Source organism: Protopterus annectens, chromosome 4.part0 (genome assembly GCF_019279795.1).
Source record: "Protopterus annectens isolate FY-2018-M chromosome 4.part0, PAN1.0, whole genome shotgun sequence".
Classification (NCBI taxonomy): domain Eukaryota; kingdom Metazoa; phylum Chordata; order Ceratodontiformes; family Protopteridae; genus Protopterus; species Protopterus annectens.
In genome coordinates, this window is record NC_056733.1 from 1,677,388,829 (window position 1) to 1,677,409,948 (window position 21,120).

A 21,120-nucleotide genomic window follows, 5' to 3' on the forward strand; every position below is an offset into this window, starting at 1 on the left:
ATCACATGATGACAATTTCATATAAGCAATTAATTCATATCAGAACATTGGTCTGTAATATAAAAACTATTTTAAGCACAATTTACTTAAAAATATTCATTGTTTCATTTGTAAAAAAACATTTTATATTAATGGTTTCATTTCAAATTGTCATCATGTGATCAAATTTTACTATAAAAAGTGCTTAGGGGTGGAGTTCAAACTGTTTCTGAGGAAGGTCACAGATAATAAAGTGAATGGAAGCGCTAGATGTGGTGTCCGTACTTTCTTAAGCAAGTTGGAAAGGTTGCAACAGTTCAATTGTGTATGTTAACAGTCTTTTGTGGAAGAATCTTCATGTTCAGTTACTTGGTTTTTGTGTAAGAATGTCCTGTAACTTGTATTGTTCAGCTCGTAGTATGGTTCCAGGTTATCTCTAGGCCAGTATCAGTCACTCAGTAGGCAACAGTGCGTCAGTACCTCAGTCTGTTAAATGCCTTATACACAGTATATTTTTCTGCACACAGTCCTGGGTTCAAGTCCAGTGGTGTGTAACATTAAATTTTCAGTATCAGTCATAATGCTCGCATTTTCTCCCTCCCCAGGAACAAAAGGGATATGGGTGAGGTAGCTCATATTATGAGCAAATATTGTGTTTAGATTTGACCGAATTTTAAAATGAATAGCAAGAAAGTGTTCATCAGCATTGTTGATTCATAAATAGATCTGTTTATTTGCAGTATGGCTGCATTCCTTGTATGTCTGTATTAAGTTGCTGCAGTGAATTATTACATTATTTGCAGATGTCCCCTGCAGTCACAGCTATTAGATTCTATCCCCATGCCTCCCACCTAAGCCATGACTGCTGTCTAGTTTATGCACTGTACACAAACATGCCTCTCAAGTGTCATAATTTCTTGTAATGTAATTAAACCTGCCTAATCCGTCTGTCACAGGATTACTGGAGAAAGACTACTTGGAATACAATGTATTACCAAATGCACTTACAGAAATTCTTGGTAGTTATATAAGTCCACATTATGTGAAACTGTTCTCTGTAGTTGTGTACCTGCATTTGTCATTGCTTGGCCCATACTGACCCATGTTAGCTTGAGAAGTATGCACATGCTACATCAGCTATAGCAGAATTGTAGTCACTGTACCAAAACTGACACTACACACCTGTAGAATAATTATTATCAATGTTTTTAGGGATATAATCTACAAGGCCTCAAATGGAATGTTTTTCTCTCTCTCCTCACCCCTTATCTTCATTTATTTATTATTATTTATTATAATGATTTAATATTAACACATTGTTAAACTAACTATATTTTTGCAAAATGTGATGTAATATTGTTATGATTCTCTATTAACATACTTTGTTAAACTATTTTGTTGCCCTTATGGCTTACTTCTTAATGGCATGCTATTACCATATCAACTGTTATGTTATTTATTGATGTGCTACACATACTATACATTAATATGTATTTGTATGAATTAAAATGATGTTCCATTCTGTTAATACTAACAATGGTTTGATTATTACTAACCTTAACCTATTGCTTTACCTTTATCACCAGAGCACTTCAATGTAGGCTGGTACTGGCTGATCTCCCTATCTTGCCTCATGGTACTGGGTCCCTGCACATTTGGGACACAGACCGGTGGTACCCCCTCTGCTGCTCCTGTACTACCTGTGGTGTAGGGTAGTGCCACCCCATAGGAGGAGGCCCAGCCCCCCTCTGGCAGTGGTGGTGGTGGCGGGGGTGTTGTCACCCGGGATGAGCTGCCAATCTTGGGGTGCAGGATAGTCTACCGTGTGTGACCACTGCCTACGTTGGAATGAGCGCATGCTGGCTGACTTGGTAGGGCAGCCTCACCCCAGTCCCCAGCCTCCAGCACTGCTACCCTTCGGGCAGTGAAGGAGCAGTGCTGACAGTCCCATGGGTGGAGATGTGAGTCATGCTGCTGCCATCTAGAGGCACATGGGATTTGGATTCCACAACACCCTTCCTCCCTCTCCAAGGTGTTCATCCCCTCATGTGTCAAACACTGCCCCTGTCTGCTGTCTTGTCTGTCTTGTCTGTCTGCAAATGCATCCTCACCTACCTAACTTACCTTCCTCACATGTACCTGTCTCTCTTCCCCAACATTCCACTAACACCTTAAAAAAAATGGCCACCTGTCCCAAAAAAAAAAAAAAAAAAAAAAAAAAAAAAAAAAATATATCTATATATATATATATATATATATATATATATATATAGATATATATATATATATATATATATATATATTGCCCCTTACATAACTCTCTATATTGCCCAGGTGTCTACAGGACACAAGTAATTTGGTCCAATTTGCTTGACAATGCAGTTATGCTGTCCTCACCCCTCTCTTTGTGGGTGAGAGTTCAAATCCATGTACATATTCTGCAAAGTGCACAGTTGATGCTGTACAAGGAATGGACAGCTATGGTTCTTTCCTACACCCTTCATGCACATCCCTACGTGCCTTCCACTATGTTTTTCCTCCTGCTTGCACCCAATTTTACCACTTTCCTGTCTCCCCATTTTTCTTTTTTTTATATTTTTTTTAGCATAATGCTGCTCGGCCCTCCACATTGAGCAGCTTCACTAAGCTCAGATAAATAAAGCTATATTGATTATATGTGTCCTTAAAATTGTATTACATATTTACAAAATAAACACCTGCCCCGTGTTTCAAGCCCAAAACCATTGCACCTGTACACCAGTGGATTAACCTGCCATGCCACACAACTTTTAAATTAGGTGCTTTAAAAAAACATAGTAATTGCCAATTACAGTCACTAAGCATGTTTCAGCAATGGAAAACATAGGAGTGTTCCTGAGACTCTGGTGCAATAGTACACCACTACAAAGCCAAAGACATAATAGTGGATGTAAGGGAGGCCTCTGATAGCAGGTACATGTGCCTTCTTATTAAGCAACATGTAGAAAGATGCCTGCTAAGGAACTAATGGCAAGATACTTGTGCAACTGGGACCTTGGTGCAGAAATATATCCATATAAAGCATGATTGTCACAGGCTGTAGGTGTGCACATATGTCTTGCAAATGCACCTGCTGCAGCAGAGACTCAGTAGCTCAGTCTGTTGAATGCCTTGCACACAGCACATTTTTGTCACACACAGTCTTGGGTTGAAATCCAGTGGTGTGTAGCACTGAATTTTCAGTATTGTGAAGCCTGCAATTAATGACAGAGTCATGCACTCTTTATCCACGCAATAAATGTGAAATAAATTTACTGCTTTTAACTGATGGAAGTCACAGGCCTATTGTTAGGAACATACTTCATGTGTTCCTATAGCAAATGTATATGTGCATAAATTGTCATGTCATGCAGTAATATGCATTTACAGAGAATGTCATCTCAGATACTGCGAATGAGGGCCACTAATATCAGAGAGCCCCACACAATCCTTTCAGAGTCATAGTGTAGATTACCACAGTTGAACAAAGAACATACACATTTGAAGTCACTGCTTTTAGCAAGGACTGCCCTCATGCATGCTGCAAATTACTACCAGATTGTAATACATGGCCTGGCAGATGACCCAATGGTGGACATATTCCCCCCCCCCCCCACACACACACACACACACACACACACACACACACACACAAACATATATATATACAGTATATATAAAACCCATCTTGCTCAAAGACATACCAAACATGTTGCCTAGTACCCTGTTATTGATACTGTTGCTTAATATACTTACCTTAAACACATCCCTTCATTGGAGTGTAGAGGGTATTCTCACTCTGGGCCTGACTCTACAGCAAGGCTGACACAGCTCACACAGTTACTCCTGCAAATACTTGTCCTCCAAAGTCTTCATACTCTCTGCCTATATCTAACACCTGCAGCAGTAGCTGCATCCTGTAGCACACTCATCTCTATGTAAAGGTGTCTGCTGCCGACCTACCCTCTGCAATGATGTAGTCTCCTCTCCCTACTAATGTCCAGAGGAACATATTAGAAAGGTGCCCTAATCTACATGAAGGCCTTATATATTCTACAGTGGTTGCATGTCATTGGCTGATGATAGTGAAATCAGCTGTGTTGGCTGCAATTAATGATTCAGAACCACAGATTGGTTTAGAGGTAATCACCTGCTGCTGGGAAGCATGTTGAAAAGGCAAGCAGCTGGCTATAGGGAGCCATTCTGTATGATACCTACCTCACACAGAGCATGCCTTTGTGACAACTATACTATCACCACATATCAACAGAGGAGTACTGCACTCCATCAGGTATGTCAATGTTTTTGTGTACAACTGGTTGCAGATGAGTGAATAGACTTATGGGGAATAGCGAATACAGCATTAAGCCTGTCTTAGACCTGTGATAATGACATGTCAGTGACCTCCTGCTGTCTTACACCTACTCAGGACATACAAAACATCAAGGGTGCATTGTCTTTTGTCATTGTGGCACACTGGTCTCATTGGACTGTCCCTTTAAAGTGGGTGTAATAGCACACTGCTATTCATATGACATTGTTTGTATGACATATTATTGAGGGGTTGCCCATAGGGCACACACCACAGTAGGCCCGAGTGTTGGGTGTATGATAATACAGCAGTAGCTGTCATGGCGCACATGGGAATGCAGGACTATTGCTACTATCGCAGTTGTATCGACACACTTTGTTTGCACACTGTGGAGTATGACATGTGTAAGCAAGCAGTGGTTAGTGCCAGCCATTTTGGCATTGCTGTATCTGTACATAGTGTATGTCCACATATTTGATCCTGTAATGTGTTCCCCTTTTTTTGTCTTTCAGGAATTATCTACCATAGACACCATGCACCCTTCTCGGATGTTGAGATGAAATTATACTGCAAGCACTAAGGTAACATCATCACATCCTACTATCTGGGGGGGGGGGGGATCAGGGAACAGTGGGCTGCATTGTGGACAGACCTTGTCTGTGATGTGAATGCCATGGGCAAGCAGAGCAGGACATATGAGCAGGTTTGACATTAGGTAACCATGATGATAAATGTTGCACAATGAAGGGCAGCAGATGTAGCCAGGGATCATGCTGTCAGCAGTGGAGGGTCTGCAGTGGAATCACTCTTGGACACTGAGAAATTCCAAGCATACCTTGGCACACACAACAGCTCCCAGCTATCCATCACACCATACATTGTGGAGGTGGGTGCCACAGTTTCCACAGCTGGCTGAAGAACATGCAGGTAAGCTTACTGTGATCTGCATTGTAATATTGTAGCAGATAGTGTGTCAGGCTGTAGATACTTTTATGTGGGTGTCAGATCATTATTTTTGGGGGGATAACCTCAGTTATACACTCATACTCAGATTGTGGTCAATACAACAAGTAACACAGTAGTTACTCTACATACAAGATATATGGACGTATTACCTTGTTGTGCTGCAACATGTGGTGGTACCAACATTACCCCACCCTCAACTTTTCACAGGTCTGTCAGGTATTGCCCAATGCTGTGGTCCTACTCCTGGTAAGCATAACACTTGTTTTTTTAAGGAACAATTTTATTCTAGTATGGTTAAGGGCCAGAATAATGTCCTATGTAAACATAACTAAATGCCTTTTAAACTACAACAGGTTGAAGGTAAATAGATTAGGCAGTGAAATGTGCATGTAAATATATTTGGAACTCATTCACTCCAATGGAGCTCAGGAAGTTGGCACTGTAACTTCCAATGGGTGGAGCATAAGCTTTTTGACAGAATCAAATTATGTCCTCACATTTCAAATAAATGTTCATATCTCTGGAACCATTGGGGGTAAGAATGAAGTATAAATGGCAAACCCTTCAACACAAACTATTTTTATAGTGGTAGTATTCTTTAGGTTATAGGTCTTAAACTGAATTTTATAAGTCACAGTAAACACAGTAGGCCGGATTCACGAAGGCTTGCACGGAGTCTAAGAGTAGAGTAAGACTCCATGCAGCCAACATGTCTGCCGAGCGATCCAAGAACAGGGGTGTGGAACAGAGCTCTCAAAATGAGTCCTACATGGACAGGACTTGGATATGCAAATTACCTCAATTGCAGGAGAAAGCTATGCAAATGAGGTAAATTTGCAATCCAGGAAACCCGAACCTGTCCGAGCAGGAGTAGTGTTATTTGCAGAAATGTACTCAGTTGACAACTGAGTACGGTTCTGCAAATAGCAAAATGGAGCTGTGACAGCTCCAAAAAAAGGATGCATTTACATGAGGAAGCATGCCAATGGCCAAAAATATGGCCATTGGCAACATTCAGTGATGCAAAATAAAAATAAAATAACTTTTTTTTTTTCATCCTGATCTCCATGGTTTAAGCGTAGCACAGCGCCGCGCAAATGTGCTGCACCCTAAAAACCAGAAAATCAATTATTAAGATCCACAAATGTGGATTTTATTGCTAATATGAATTTACAATGCAAGGGAATGGCAGGCTGAAGACAACATGGCCACTGAGTAGAGGTTGCTAAGGGGGGAAGCTCAGTCTAAGAGATGTAACCAAGCATTAGTAGGCAATCCTATGCAAATGAGGGTTAGGATAGTGAATCACAAGTTTACATAGCAAATGAGCACAGTCAGTGGAGTGTAGGAGTAGGATAAGGGGAGTAACAGAGTAGAAGATAGGTGACATCACGAGGGGGGTATGTATGAAAGAAGTGAAGCTCATTGGAGCAGAGTGGCATGTGTCAGCTGTCATTTGCACATCAATGAAAGAGGTGTGTCAACAGGTAGGCTAGGTAAAGGCAAGAAATCAAAGGTGTATGCCGTGGATAAAACTAAAGTTTCTTGCTGAGCGTGTATGCGCGCGGGTGCGCTCCTATAAACCCGAGTAAGACTGTGTACGCGCGTGTAAGCGTGAGTGCATGCTTTTAAGCCGGAGTAAGCATGTATAAGGCTGTTGAAAGAGTTGTAAGTGCATTTGCACCAGTGTGCATGCGTTTTAACAAGAATAAGCAAGTTTTAGTCTGTGTAAGCATGTGTGCGTGCGTGTGAGCTGGTGTGAGCGTGTTTGCACTTGTGCGAGCGGCGCTGCCCCCCCGAGGAAACAGAAAGGAAAAAGGAAGCACAAAAAATAGTAGGAAGTTACCAGGGAGTACTAGCAGAGCTAGCAGGTGAAAACAATCAGAATCAGGCAATTACACAGGCAGTACACTAGCCCAGCCCAACCCAGCACTTAAAACTCTGCAAACAACAGTCCATTATGTTTCTTTCAAGAGACACTGCAACACTACAGTAAGCTAATAGAAGTGAAAACAGAAAAAGCTTTACTGAGACAAAGAAATGTTAGGGGCTGCCATTGCTGTTATAAGGTGACATATACAACATTCTGAGGGTTGTGACAATACAAATGCTGCTGAACAATCCACAGTGAGGAGACGGAGAAGAGTGTACACGCCCAGGGTAACCTACCAGGGGCTACATAAGCTGGAGATAGTGGAGCGCTATAGAGTGGACAGAGACCTCTTGCAGCAAATAGTTGAACTGTGCAGGCCACGCCTCACACACAGAACTAACAGAGGGGAACCGATCCCAGTGGAAACCAAGGTATGTGTTGGCCTAAGAATATTAGCAACAGGTACCTTCCAGAGACCAACTGGTGATATGATGGGGATATCACAGGCATCAGCATCCAGGGTACTGCACCAGTTCCTGGATGCCATGTCAGCACATGTCAGTGATTATGTATATTTCCCCAATTCCCATGAAGTAATGGCCAGCAATATGCGTCACTTCCAGAAAACAGCAGAATACCCTGAGGTAGTGGTTGCAATAGACTGCACGCACATATGCATCAAAGCACCAGCCGGTGAGCGGGGTGGGGTCTACTTCAACCACAAGGGCTTCCCCTCCATCAACTGCCAGGTCATGTGTGATGCCCAGGGCATAATACTGAATGTGTGTGCTGGCTGCCCTGGAAGCTGCCATGATTCCCATATCTGGCATCTGATGCAGCTGTACCAGACATTTGCCAATGGGGACATCCCACATGGTCACCTAGTGGGGGATGCTGGCTATGCACAGGAGCCGTGGCTGATGACACCCATCAGAAACGCACACACATCTGAACAGGAATGCCATAATGAGGCACACGCACAAACATGAAATGTAATCAAGCATGTGTTTGGCCTGCTCAAGTTATGGTTCCGGTGCCTGGACACATCTGGTGGAGCCTTCCAGTACTCACCAACTACATGTACCCAAATTGTCATGGTATGTGCTATGCTACATAATATGATCCTGTGAAAACAGCTGCAGCAGGACCAGCATAGGCCCGGGCCAAACAGCCCCCCACCATTGCCAAGGCCATTACAGGCAGAGCGTGACTTGGAGGAGGAACAACCTGAGCCTGCCCCAGTAAGCAGAAGGAGGCATGCCCAGTATGCTTTGGCCTTGGCAAAGAGGCAATGCATAGCACATACACTGGCTCAGTAGGAACTCTGGAAATGATATCTCTCTCTGACTCACACACATAGTAAAGGGGATGCCTAACTTGACACTACCTGCTTTCAAACATGTATAGGGAGTGTAGTATGTGCATCCGACATAGGCAGCCCTGCAGCACCACCTGAGACATGATTGCCATGTGTTAAGCAATATAAAGCAGTGCTAGACAGCATTTACCACCATGTAGTATATGTAAACAAAATCGCACACACCAACTAGCACAACTGTGGTCAATGTTGAGTAATATTGGGCAATGTTCAGCAATGTTGGTTAATATTGAGCAATGTCGGACAAGCTTGGTCTAAGTATGGCATAGCTGAACAAAAGCCAACATGCTTATATTTGCTCTACTAGCCCTTAAGCAGTCTGGTCTTCTCAGTAGGAAAATATAAAGCAGTGATGGGCTTCGAACCCAGGATACTGTGCACTATAGTCATATTACTGAACCACTAAACCATGACAGTAGTGCAGTGGTCAGCCTGTATGAAGAAATGTTGATAAGTCTATGCAAAGTATCTCATGGAAACCCTGCAGGCACAGCATAATCCCTGTTGAGTTATGACACAAAGGTGAGTCCTGCAGGAAGAATAGAACCTGACTTTCAACACACACAGTATAAATGTTAATATTGGCCATTTTCACACACATCAACAAATGTAGTGGACCTCAGACAGCAACATACTGAAAGGTCACACTGGGCATGCTCACACACTTGAATAAATGAGACAAATGTCAGGCAACAAAACACTGAAAGTCCGAACTGGGCATGCTCACACACTTAGGCCATGTCTGAGTACAGCAGTGGGCTACACATATCCGGCAGTTGCATGTGTTAACCCAGGAACCTCTCACTATTCAGCAATCCACCCTGTTCACACAGTTATATGACAACAGACACATATATAATAGAGTGGAACCCTGTCATAATCAAATATGTTCTGCAGATACCTAAGTTGTTCATAGAAAGTGGGAAAGCAAAGACGATAAAAACCTGTAATCAGTATCATCAATAAACATTGTGCATCCCGAACATTAGCATAGGTTCAGAGGTTGATACTAGGCTATCTGCCCTCGGGCATGTACAAGCCTAGCCAGAGTGTGTTTGGCTTTCACAACCCTGTCAGATTTGTACACTGTGCCTGTGAATAGTAGGTCACATAAGATAGCCCATTTACATTTAGTCTATTGTGCCTCTGTCTAGTAGGGACACAGAAGATATCCCAGGAGTAAACATACGATCACCCATCCACTTGTCAAGATGTCTCCTGTAGGTGGTCAGTGGGTGGCTCTGCCTATGTGAAACCGGGATTACATTCCAGAGTGAGTGGAGCCTCTGGGATAAGAATCTGTCCCCCAGCATGTCCTATTAACATCTGTGCTGAGGTTTATGTCCCTGGAGTGTGTAGCTCCAAGGGATTTGGATATCCTGAGGTGGAGCATGTCTATTAATTCTGGGTTGGACATTTCCTTAAACAACAGGCACACATCACATCCGAGTAGGCGGTAAGCGACTGAGTAGAGCTGGAGTTACTGTATCCGAACTGTGCAGGGCATCTGTGTGAGTCCCTAGATCTGCTTGTTGAGGAACTTTTGTGGCCACTACAGTTGCTGCAGGTGTTAGGTAAGGTACATCCCAAATGGGGCATTGTAACTAAGCATGGTCATGATGAGTATAGGGGCACAATGACCTCACTTGATCTAACCATATGGGATAAGGTGGGCTATATAGAAGGTCTGTCTAACCACTTTGGCAACGTGATTGTCAAAGGCGAGAGTATGAACAAGTTGTGGTCCCAAACCCCTAACAACTCCTATCATACGTAATGGATTACCACCTATGTGGTAATGTGTGGGCATGTTGTTATTCCCAAAGGGGATGCCTATGCATCTAATGGCATTTAGCTGTAGGCCATGACTCTGGCACCAGTCATCCATCTCTGTGAGACCCTGTTTGAGTATGCATGTGCCAGCTGGAGAGTTGATTATGGCACCCAGTTTGCAGTCATCTGCGAACATGGTCAGCCATATTCCTCCTGTGTTAGCCCGTATGTCAGAGAAATATATACTGAACAAGAGAGGTCCCAGGACTGAGCCTTGTGGGATGCCATGTGTAACTGGTGTATAGTCAGACATGGCACCTGCAATACTGACCATGTGGGTGCTATCCCTGATCCAGTTAGCAATCCATCTTGTGAGATATGTGTTGATATTGATGCTGGTGAGCCTATATATAATGGCCGAGTGGGGTATTGTGCTGAAGGGTTTTGCGAGGTCCACGTAGGCTGTGTGGACAACCTTCCCTACATCTATGGACCTGGTAACTGTTTAAAGAATACAAACAGGTTCAAGAGGCAAGATCTGCCCACAACAAAGCTGAAATGTGTAGGACCCAGTGTCTGTAGGTTCCTGATGTCTATGTGTATGAGTTCCATGACAATACGCTCCATAGCTTTGCAGAACAGGCTAGTTAGGCTTATAGGGCGATATTGTCTGGGGGTCCATTGGTGCTCCACCTCTGTGGAGCGGGACCACTGTTGCTGTACGCCATTCCTTGGGTACATATCCTGTAGTAACTCTGATATTGAACAGTGACTTAATGAGATGGTTATGTTCGTCATGAAGCTTGTGTAAGATGCAGGCCGGGACACCGTCTGGTCCCATTGATGCTGTGCTGTCTACTTTGGGGAGGGCAGCACTCACCTGTTCATTTGTGATGTCAGGGAGGTTACACTCTCTTGGGATGGACAGTTGCTCCTTAGGGGGAATGGGGGGGAGACATCTGCACTGAACCTGTTTGCCAGGATGTTGGCAATGTATGTGGGTTCAGGGTATGTTTAGTCAGTATGCAGTAACTCACAGCATATCAGTGAGTGTCCAGCCAGGTTCCTGACATAACTAAAGAAGGCCTTGTGTTTGTCCTAAGTGTCTGGTGCAATGTCTGCTAGAAGAGGGCCTTAGATGAATTCATGAGTGATCGTAGCTTTCTGCTAGTACAGATCACAGATGCCTTCCCTGTCTGGGATTGTGCTCTATCATGTAGTAGCCTCCTCCTTTCATTGTATAGCTTATTAATGGCCGGGGTTCACCAGACAGGTCTCCTGCCATTGGAGGAGTGAGTCTTGTTGTTATTTGGGATAACACGATCCATGCAGTCCACTAGGTGTCCATAGAATGCGTTTGTAAAGGAATCAGTGGTCTGAGCCATATTTATCACTGTCCCAGGGTCTTTGAAGGATACCACCTTGGTTTGGAGAAGTGTGACGTTTGCTTTTGAGAAGTTCACCAAGATTACCTACGATGGGTGTGGGGATGGGATATGGATGTCCAGTGGGATAAATGTATGGTCTGACCTTACAAATGAGGGGTATACCTCTGGTGTGGAACATAGAGTCCCCATGTTGGTGATGATCAGGTCCAATATGTTTTCCCCTCTTGTGGGTGTGGTGACCGGTTGTGCCATAGCATTTGAGTTTAAAAATAGTAGCAACTGTTGGGTGAGGTTGCTGGGGCTTCAGTAGTATCCCCAGTCAATGTTTGGGTATTTGAAGTCACCCAATATAACGGTGTTTGAGGCGACCTTCATATTCTCCAGTGTTCCCATGAAAGCCGAGTGTGGTTCCTGAGTTTGGGAGGGTGGTCTGTAGCAGGCTACGAACTGAAAGGCAGTTTTGCACACTGTTAATTGCACATGTATGGTCTGTGATGCTTCGTGCAGTGCTACTAACCTGGAGGTGTGTGTATCTGTGATGTATATGGATACTCCCCCTATTTGTGTTGGCCGTTCTGAGTCTTGTGATCAGAAAGCACGGTATGAAGTATAACCTGGTACTGCTGGTGTGCATTTGGGAGCCTGAACGAGGTGTCTGTTACTGCACAGATATCGATATTCTCCATACTGAGGAGAGTCCTGAGTGGGCGCATTTTGAGGGTAACACATCTGGTGTTGAGCAGCATTACCCTTAGTTTCATTTACCCTGTAATGTCTATGGAGGTAGGTTTGTCTTTTGAGCCTCGCTTAAAAAAGGCACTATGGGGCTGGCAAGAGCCTTAGCCAGTATTCAAAAGTTCAAGGGTGACAGGTGCAAGCTGGCCATAGCGAAGCTACGTGGCATGTCGAGCATGTCACCCCAGGCTGACAGACACTGGATCCCCTTTGAATGACACCAATATGTTAGCCAACTGTTAAAAGTGATAATTTTGTCTGTATACTGTGACACCATTCTTGGTGAGTGTAAGATGCTACACAAGGCCAGGGTCATATTGGCCTGGGCTACATGATCAGGGAGTTCCTCTATGTATCATGTCATGTGGTCCAGGGAGGAACGTCTGAGGTTATTCGCACCAGCATGGACAATGATGGAGACATTTCTGTACTTGCTTTGGAGTGACCTGAGTGCATGTGTTATGTGGCGGATCATGGCACCCGACAGACAGCTCAAAGTGACCATCCCCTTGTTCGGCCTGGTGAGTGGGACGTCAGTGTGTCTGACAATAAGTGTCACCTATTACAAGTGTATTAGGTGTGTTGTTTAGCCCTAAGGGCAGTGACTGTGTGGCACACTGACTTTGTGAACTATGTGATATGTGGGTATTGTAGTGGGGTAGCAGTTGTTTGTGTCTGCTTTGGGGGTCTCTGCTGCTTAGGCAGAGTTTATTTACAGGCTCTGAGTATGTTTATGTGTGATAATGTAGTTTGATTGCTGTCGCTATAGGTCTATGTGAGACTGGATTTGTGGTGTGTGTGGTTACCTTCACCACCTGATAGACTGTGCCAGTCATGGGTCGAGAGAGCTCAGCTTCCTGTATGTCTATATAGTTACATCTCTCAAATATATCTGAGTTTGTTGGGAGGAGGAGAGGGTTGTCAGTGTACATAAGGCAGTTATGACATTGTGTCAAAATTCCAATATTCACCAGCTGGACTGGAGAGTGCACACGAAACCGACCCCTGGACATGCCAGGATATTACGATGACATACTCTGTTGATTGATCACAAAGGATCAGTAGGGTGTTAAGTGTGTAAAAAAGTATAACAGGGGTTTAGTGCTCAGGTTTTTTAGTGTTTTGTAAAGAGTAGCTGCGAAGGAGTCCAGACTGAAACATGACACCTCCTTCAGCTATGTCATAAATAGCAATGTACACTCATATATGTCCTGAGTCAGGGCCAACTGTACCTGACTGACAATGTTGACATCCTGTCAGACAGGCCCATATATACATACCCACCTCCCACTGATGAAAGGCCCTATCATCATACCAGGAGATATCATATGTAGAATGGGTAAACAGCTCCCCCCAAAGCCAAAAGTATGGCAGCAATTGGATTACATTGTTTTCCTATATGTGTCATGAGTGAACTATAGAACAAACAGACCCTGCACCTGAACAGTCTGTTCAGCCTCACCCTCTCCACAGGATCTGAAACCGTTGAATGTGTTACAGCAACATATGGCACTCCCCACAAGTGTTGGTGCACAACACACCATGGGAAGTATAGTCCAATAAACCTATAAAGTCTGATCTGCAAGGCCATGGAGTCCATCATGACTGAAGTCATAAACAGAGCTATTGGAAGCTGACAAACACACAATCCTACCAACTGTGGTATGTTCATGGGCAGATCATGGTTCCCAAACATGCTAGACTGTTAGCAAGGCAGCCACCCAGGATATACATCACTGAACGGAGCTACACATGTCCCACATAGACTTTGAATAGCCCTTTATCAACATCCCAGACACATGTCGTATCCACAAAATCAACAATCTGTGCATAAATATGTGTTGTCATATGAAGGAATGGCAATTTCTCCACAGATAGATCACACAAGCTAAGAATTGTGGGGTCCTGTTCAAGCTGTTAACACCTGCTGACCCACATGGTTCATTCCTGGGATTGCATAAAACAAAGTGTACACACATTACCATGTCCAGTCTGATGATGTCAGCATCCTACAAATATAGCAGGAGAAAATAAACCACCCAGTAAAGCATATATTGCGTCGTGTTAATGCGCATTTTTCTAATATCATAACATAATTTAGTAGGGGTTTAAAACCTGCAATTGCTGACTGTGTGGGGGGTGTGTATGTGTGTGTTTCCTTTGAGAGGAGTGCCCTTTTTGGAGACTGAGAAAACACATTAAAAGAGGTACAATCCTTTTTGGAAAGTCTGATGATGTCAGCATCCTACAAATATAGCAGGAGAAAAGAAACCAACCAGTAAAGCATATAGCGTGTCGTGTTAATGTGTATTTCTTAAGTATCATAACCTAGCTAGGAGTTTGAATCCTGCAATTTCTGGCTGTGTGGGGGGGTGTATGTGTGCGATTACCTTTGTGAGGAGTTCTCTTTTTGGAGACTGGGAAAACACATCAAAAGAGGTACATTCCTCTTTGGAAAGTGTGCTGATGTCATCCTACAAATATAGCAGGAGAAAACAAACCACCCCGTTAAGGATATAGTGCGTTGTGTTAATGCGTATCTTTCTGGTATCATACCATAGTTAGGTAGGGGTTTGAATCCTGCTGACTATGGGTGGGGGGGTGTATGTGTGTGAATACCTTCAAAAGGTATGTCCTTTTTGGAGACTGGGAAAACACATCAAAAGAGGTACATTCCTCTTTGGAAAGTGTGCTGATGTCAGCATCCTACAAATATAGCAGGAGAAAGCAAAACACCCAGTAAAGGATACAGCGTGTCATGTTAATGCATATCTTTCTAGTATCATAACATAGTTAGTTAGGGGTTTGAATCCTGCAAACACTGTGTATGTGTGTGACTACCTTTGAAAGGAGTGCTCTTTTTGGAGACTGGGAAAACACATCAAAAGAGGTACATTCCTCTTTGGAAAGTGTGCTGATGTCAGCATCCTACAAATATAGCAGGAGAAAACAAAACACCCAGTGAAGCATATAGCGCATTGTGTTAATGCGTATCTCACTAGTATCATAACATAATTAGGTACGGGTTTGAATTCTGCAATTGTTGAGTGTGTGGGTGTGACACTGTTGGTCAATGCAGTGTGGGTTTTGCTTTTACTATGGTATGACATATCAGGATTAAAACAGTATGTGCATTGCACACATCAGGTATCTGTGTGGCAAATAAATATATGTACATGTGACCTCAGTTAGTACATAGATGTGAAGCCTGCATACTACATGAATGCATTTGTTTCCTTTGACAGACTGTGCCGCTGCTTCTCAGATCATAGGTCACATATGTATGTATGTGACAAGGCCAGCCACTGTAGTGATCTGTGGCCAAGGTCATCTGTGCCACACACACCCATGACAGTTACTATAGAGTAGTGTGAGTGAGGGTACATTCCCGGGGTATATGTCAGACATGTTCATACACAACAACGTCTGGCAATAATGGACAGTCATTATAGGTGTACAACAGCCTTGTGGATATGCATACAGGCCCCTAATGTCTTATGTGATACACCGAGGGACTCCACAATACCTCTGGATATGTGGATACCAAGGGACAGATGACATAACACTTGGCTGTATGTACACATTGCTACCCAACATACATGTTGGGGGCTACCACCTATGTGGTACTGTCGGGAAAGTATGTATAGTAAATGTGGATGACTATGCTATAATTGGCTTAGAGCTATACAGCATGTGTTGGACAACAGGTATCTGTCTGTATGATACCCTTGTGTAGGATATGTGTCCCATCCAGAGAATGCATTGTTGGCCAATGCATGCATTTACAGATGTGGATGGACATATCCCTAGTGTGTTTGCATGTACCTAAAAGGGCTATATGCCAAACAGGTGTGGTCCCAGGAATGGGTGGTGGTCAATACCACTGGTTACTGTTATAGTATAGTACCGGAAGGATCCAACTGTTACTGAGTTCCCCACATCTGTGTGTCAGTTGTCAGGACATCATCTAATGTTTGGTTATGGTCAAGCTGTTGAGGTTGTGTATACTACCAGAATGCAAAACATTGACAGATATTAACAGCATTACCCACAGCATAGTGTCAAACCATGTCATACACACACGTGTACCAATGTTAGAACATACCTGTAGTAGAATGCATACTGGCCATTGAGAGATATTATGAGATGTTAACAATGTGTAATACAGGGTATGTCACATGTTCCATGTGTCCACTATGCACGTACATGCAGACAGTGCACACCCACCATGTTCACAGATGTACACCTGCTAATCTTGATGGCACACATCACACATACTGTCCATGCACTGACACATGCTGGCAACACTATACACTTCAGCCACGTGGCACATGGGCAGACAATACATACTCAGACTTAACACTGGTGTAAACAATGCTATATTCACAGTCATAGCTTTGATGCATCATGCCTGCTCAGATATACCTACAAGGATATCATTACACATTCCTGTTGATAAAATGCTAATATTGCTACACTGATATAATGTCACCCTGTGCATCAGCACCATGTTAGCCTGTTCCTGCATTAATGTTACAGATGACAGGAAGTGGCACAGGTGTCATCATATGCACAGGGTGTGTTGTTGGTTTGCCAGAGCCTGACATTGACCCATCCAATCGACATGTATGTGTGTGTGTGTGTGTGTGTGTGTGTGTGTGTGTGTGTGTGTGTGTGTGTGTGTGTGTGTGTGTGTGTGAGGGACAACAGTACAGCATGGGCCAGTGTTGATGTAATGTGTGTGTGTATGTGTGAGCCCTAGTTGTTTGGTTAATGTGTGTGTGTCTGCATGCACACAGCTCCACTATGTGGCTGCCATATATGGGAGGTTGTGGGACAGCCACAGACTGTACCTGCCAGGCTGTACAGATCATTGTCTCTGGCCACGGACACGGTACCTGTGCCTGGCAGGGGTGCTACGGACAGTATCGGGTACCAACCCTGACTGGGTACTGTCATCAGAAGCAGAGGTATGTCGAGTGCAGCCATGTCCCTGCTGGGACTGGACAGAGCCACGTGCATGTGGTCTACTAGGACGGTCAATCGACAGGCCAGCCCCAGCATTGCTGTGGCTGGTACTGCCACTACGGGAGTGGCTGTGATCTGTGGGCCATCCATGATGACTGCCAGCCGTTAATGTTGCTGGCATACGTCCGCGTTGACATCTCAACCATCCTGCACAGTCCTGGCTCATGGAAAATACATTGTGGAGGGCATCTAATGTCTCCCCCAACATCTATCAATGACCTCGGTGTAATTCCGGATGGCACCGACAAGGTCACGGATGCTGTCATTGATAGCGGTGTAATGGGCCCTCTGCGCCCTTAGTCACTGTCTGGTGTACCGTTCCATACGTGCCTGCATTACAGCCCGGAACATACTTGAGGTTGTAAGACCTGTGGGGGCATGTCTGCCAGGGGCATTATGACCAGCGGGGCTCCCTCGAGATCCCCTGGACATCCGCCTATGTGGTACCGTTCCAGTAATCTGGGTATGGCTGCTGTGAGGGGATGCAAGTGCCATGGATACCACACTATCCTGGTCAATGCCAACTGTATGCTGTCCCTTGGCTAAGCCATTGGTGACAAGGGATGCATTGGCAGTATGAGTGCGCACATAGATGGGGTGGAAAGCTGTGTACTGTCGATTGGCAGACCACCGACAGACCCTGTCAGTCCTGCCTGTGCCACAATACATGTCTCATCATCTCCACTATTTGTGGCAGTGACTTCAGGTTCCCTGCTGCATTCACATTCAGCCAACACAACCTCAGCACCTGTGAGAGGAAGACAGGAAACACACTTTACAATCTGTACATGATGTTAGCACACATGGACACGTGCACACATGAACACATGCACACATGCACACATGCATACATGAACACATGAACACATGCACACAAATAAACTCCTCACTACAGCAGATACACACACACACACCAGCAATCCAACACATGCTCAACAGTGGGTGAAGGTGAGTGACAGTATCACAAGGCAAACAGTCACCTCATACGTGTCAGCATGCAGAATATGTGTTGCTCAAGACCATGCAGTGCGAGTGTAGACGGCCCTAGTTAATAACAGTATACATGGCTTTGATGCATGTGTGTAGTTGTTCAGTGATTGGCTACACCCTGGAACACAATGTGTACATGGACACAACATTGCTGTGCAAGTATTATCAGCTCTAGAATGTCCTGTGCACCATCATTCACAGGTATACATACCATGGCTGCATGTGTTATCTGTGTGACTATGCCTATCCAATGTGCAGTACGGTGTTGCCACAAGTGTGTCTGATGCTCTGTGTATTGCATGTCATTGAGGCAGCTACTGACATTACTGAGCTGTGCAAAGTCTTACAGCAAACATGCACAGCATGCATTATGCGCAGGTGTGTTACGTGTACATGGCCTACACCTCACCTATGACATGCACATTTCATTATCATTATTGCAGTTATACTACACTCACCAGCATGGATCGTCTGCCCTGCTGTCACACCAGAGGGACCTACAAGGATTTGAGAGAGTACGTCAGTGGCCACAAATGTGGCATTGCTACTGTGGGTTTGCTAAAGTACAGTAGAACAACAGTCGACAGTCACAGGTGTACAGATAATATTCCAAATATCAGTATTGCACAACACTAGGCAGCACAACTGCTAAACACACAATATACATCTCACGTATACATAATCTAACAATACAGGTAACTGTAGTCTACAGATAGGGCATGTTACCTGCACGCTCCATGTCAACATGCTGGGTGGCTCGGGCCTCCATGATGACACATGTCTGTGGCAGTTGCTGTTGTTGTCCAGGAGCCACCACGCTTAGGAGCAGCTCCTCCACGCTGGTGAGGGGGGATGTATGGCCACCCCACCACCTGTGGCAAGCTGTTGTCTTTGGATATCAGATGCACACCACCGGACATGTCTAATTAAATCACTGCAGTGATGGTGTACCTGCTCATATGTCCGGGTATGCATGCCTATGTCATTTACCCGACGAACAAGACCTTGCCACAGTGCAGTCCGCTCATGCTGGTGCTGGCTGCTTCTGGAAAACAGCAGTGAGTAGTGCTGCACCAGGCTGTGGTGGATTAACTCTTCCTCCACTGCTGTGTAACAAGGGTTACGTTGGTGGGCCATCAGTCTGAAAGAGAAATGAACACTATATGTGAGCGAGTCCTGTGGCACCCTTTACACCCTTACCCACAGATATCACTTCACTGTCATATATACCATCCGTTTGTCTGTCAGAGGATACACACGTTCAATACCACATATTGGTTCTCAGGCCACAACTGACTAACAGTGCCTGGCACACTCTATATATCAAACCAATATACAAAAGTACCCGGCACACTGTTTGTGACACAATGCACAACCTCGCCACAGGGCTATATATCACGCTAATGCACGAACAAAGATGTCATCCATTGCAATGAATGTAAAGTACAGTTACAGTAGTACCAGTAAACCACCCTAGTCATTGATGCCATACCCCTGCCTAACATATGTGCACAGTTGTTAATATAGGTGGCATACTGCTGTAACAGAGTATATATAGTATATATGTTGCTAGATACACACGTATACCCTGTAACACACATATGATTGCGGGCATGGTACAGGCATAATTACACACACATCAGACAAACATACAACACACCACTGTATGTCAACACAGATGAGCTTTACCTGTGTACCATACAGTACTGTGTGCCACTACTTAAAAACCCTTATGCCTGAGGTATGTACTCTGTGCAGACTACAGGAAACACACAATACAGTGTTTCTAAGCAATGTGAACATACACCATACTGTGCTGTTTAGGCCTACAGCTTCAGGTAGTACTACAGTTCATATGGGAGTTGGATTCACCAGCAGTACCACTCACTAAGCATACATGTATTGCTTTAGCCTACAATGGGACACCGCAGTTGTCAACAAGGAACTACGTCACAATGTATGCCATACTACTATGTCTGCCTAGCAATAACATACACATCTTTTGCTGGCCTCACAGCTAGGGCAGACACTACCATGTCAGATACAACTTCACACTAAGCTATCACACCTTTACAGACCTTGCACACATTCAGCGTTACACTCATTCAACTTCACATAGCAGGTATTGCATTGAGTACATGTGTAAGTACATAGTGTCATAGGTAGGTAATATGCTATTGGCCCTAGGGCCTACAGCAGCCTAGCCATATGCTACCCTGGCCGTTGCCACACATGTACTTTGATTTCACTTGCCCCTGTCAACCAGAACCACAGAGGTGATTCCTGGAGTGTATTACCTATCTCCCAAACAATCATCAGGGGTATTTATGACAACTACTAATGAGGAGCCTTGTTTGCTATTGCTAGGTGGTTTATTCCAGAGTATGGCATATCTCTGAGATAGGAACCTATCCCTCCAGCATGTGCAGTTTAGTGAGCTGATGAGGTTTAGGGCCCTAGAGCATGTAGCCCGGAGGGATTGTGATATGTTGCCATGGTGGTTGTCACACAGCTATGGGTGTGACATACATCTGTATGTCTGGCAGAGGTCACCTCTGTGTGGGCGGTATGCAATACAGTCTAGCTGTGGTTTTGTGAGTCAGTCTGCATAGGGCATCTGTGTCAGGCCAGTATTAACCTTTGTGAGGTATGTCTGTGGCCTTTCCACTTGCTGTAGTTG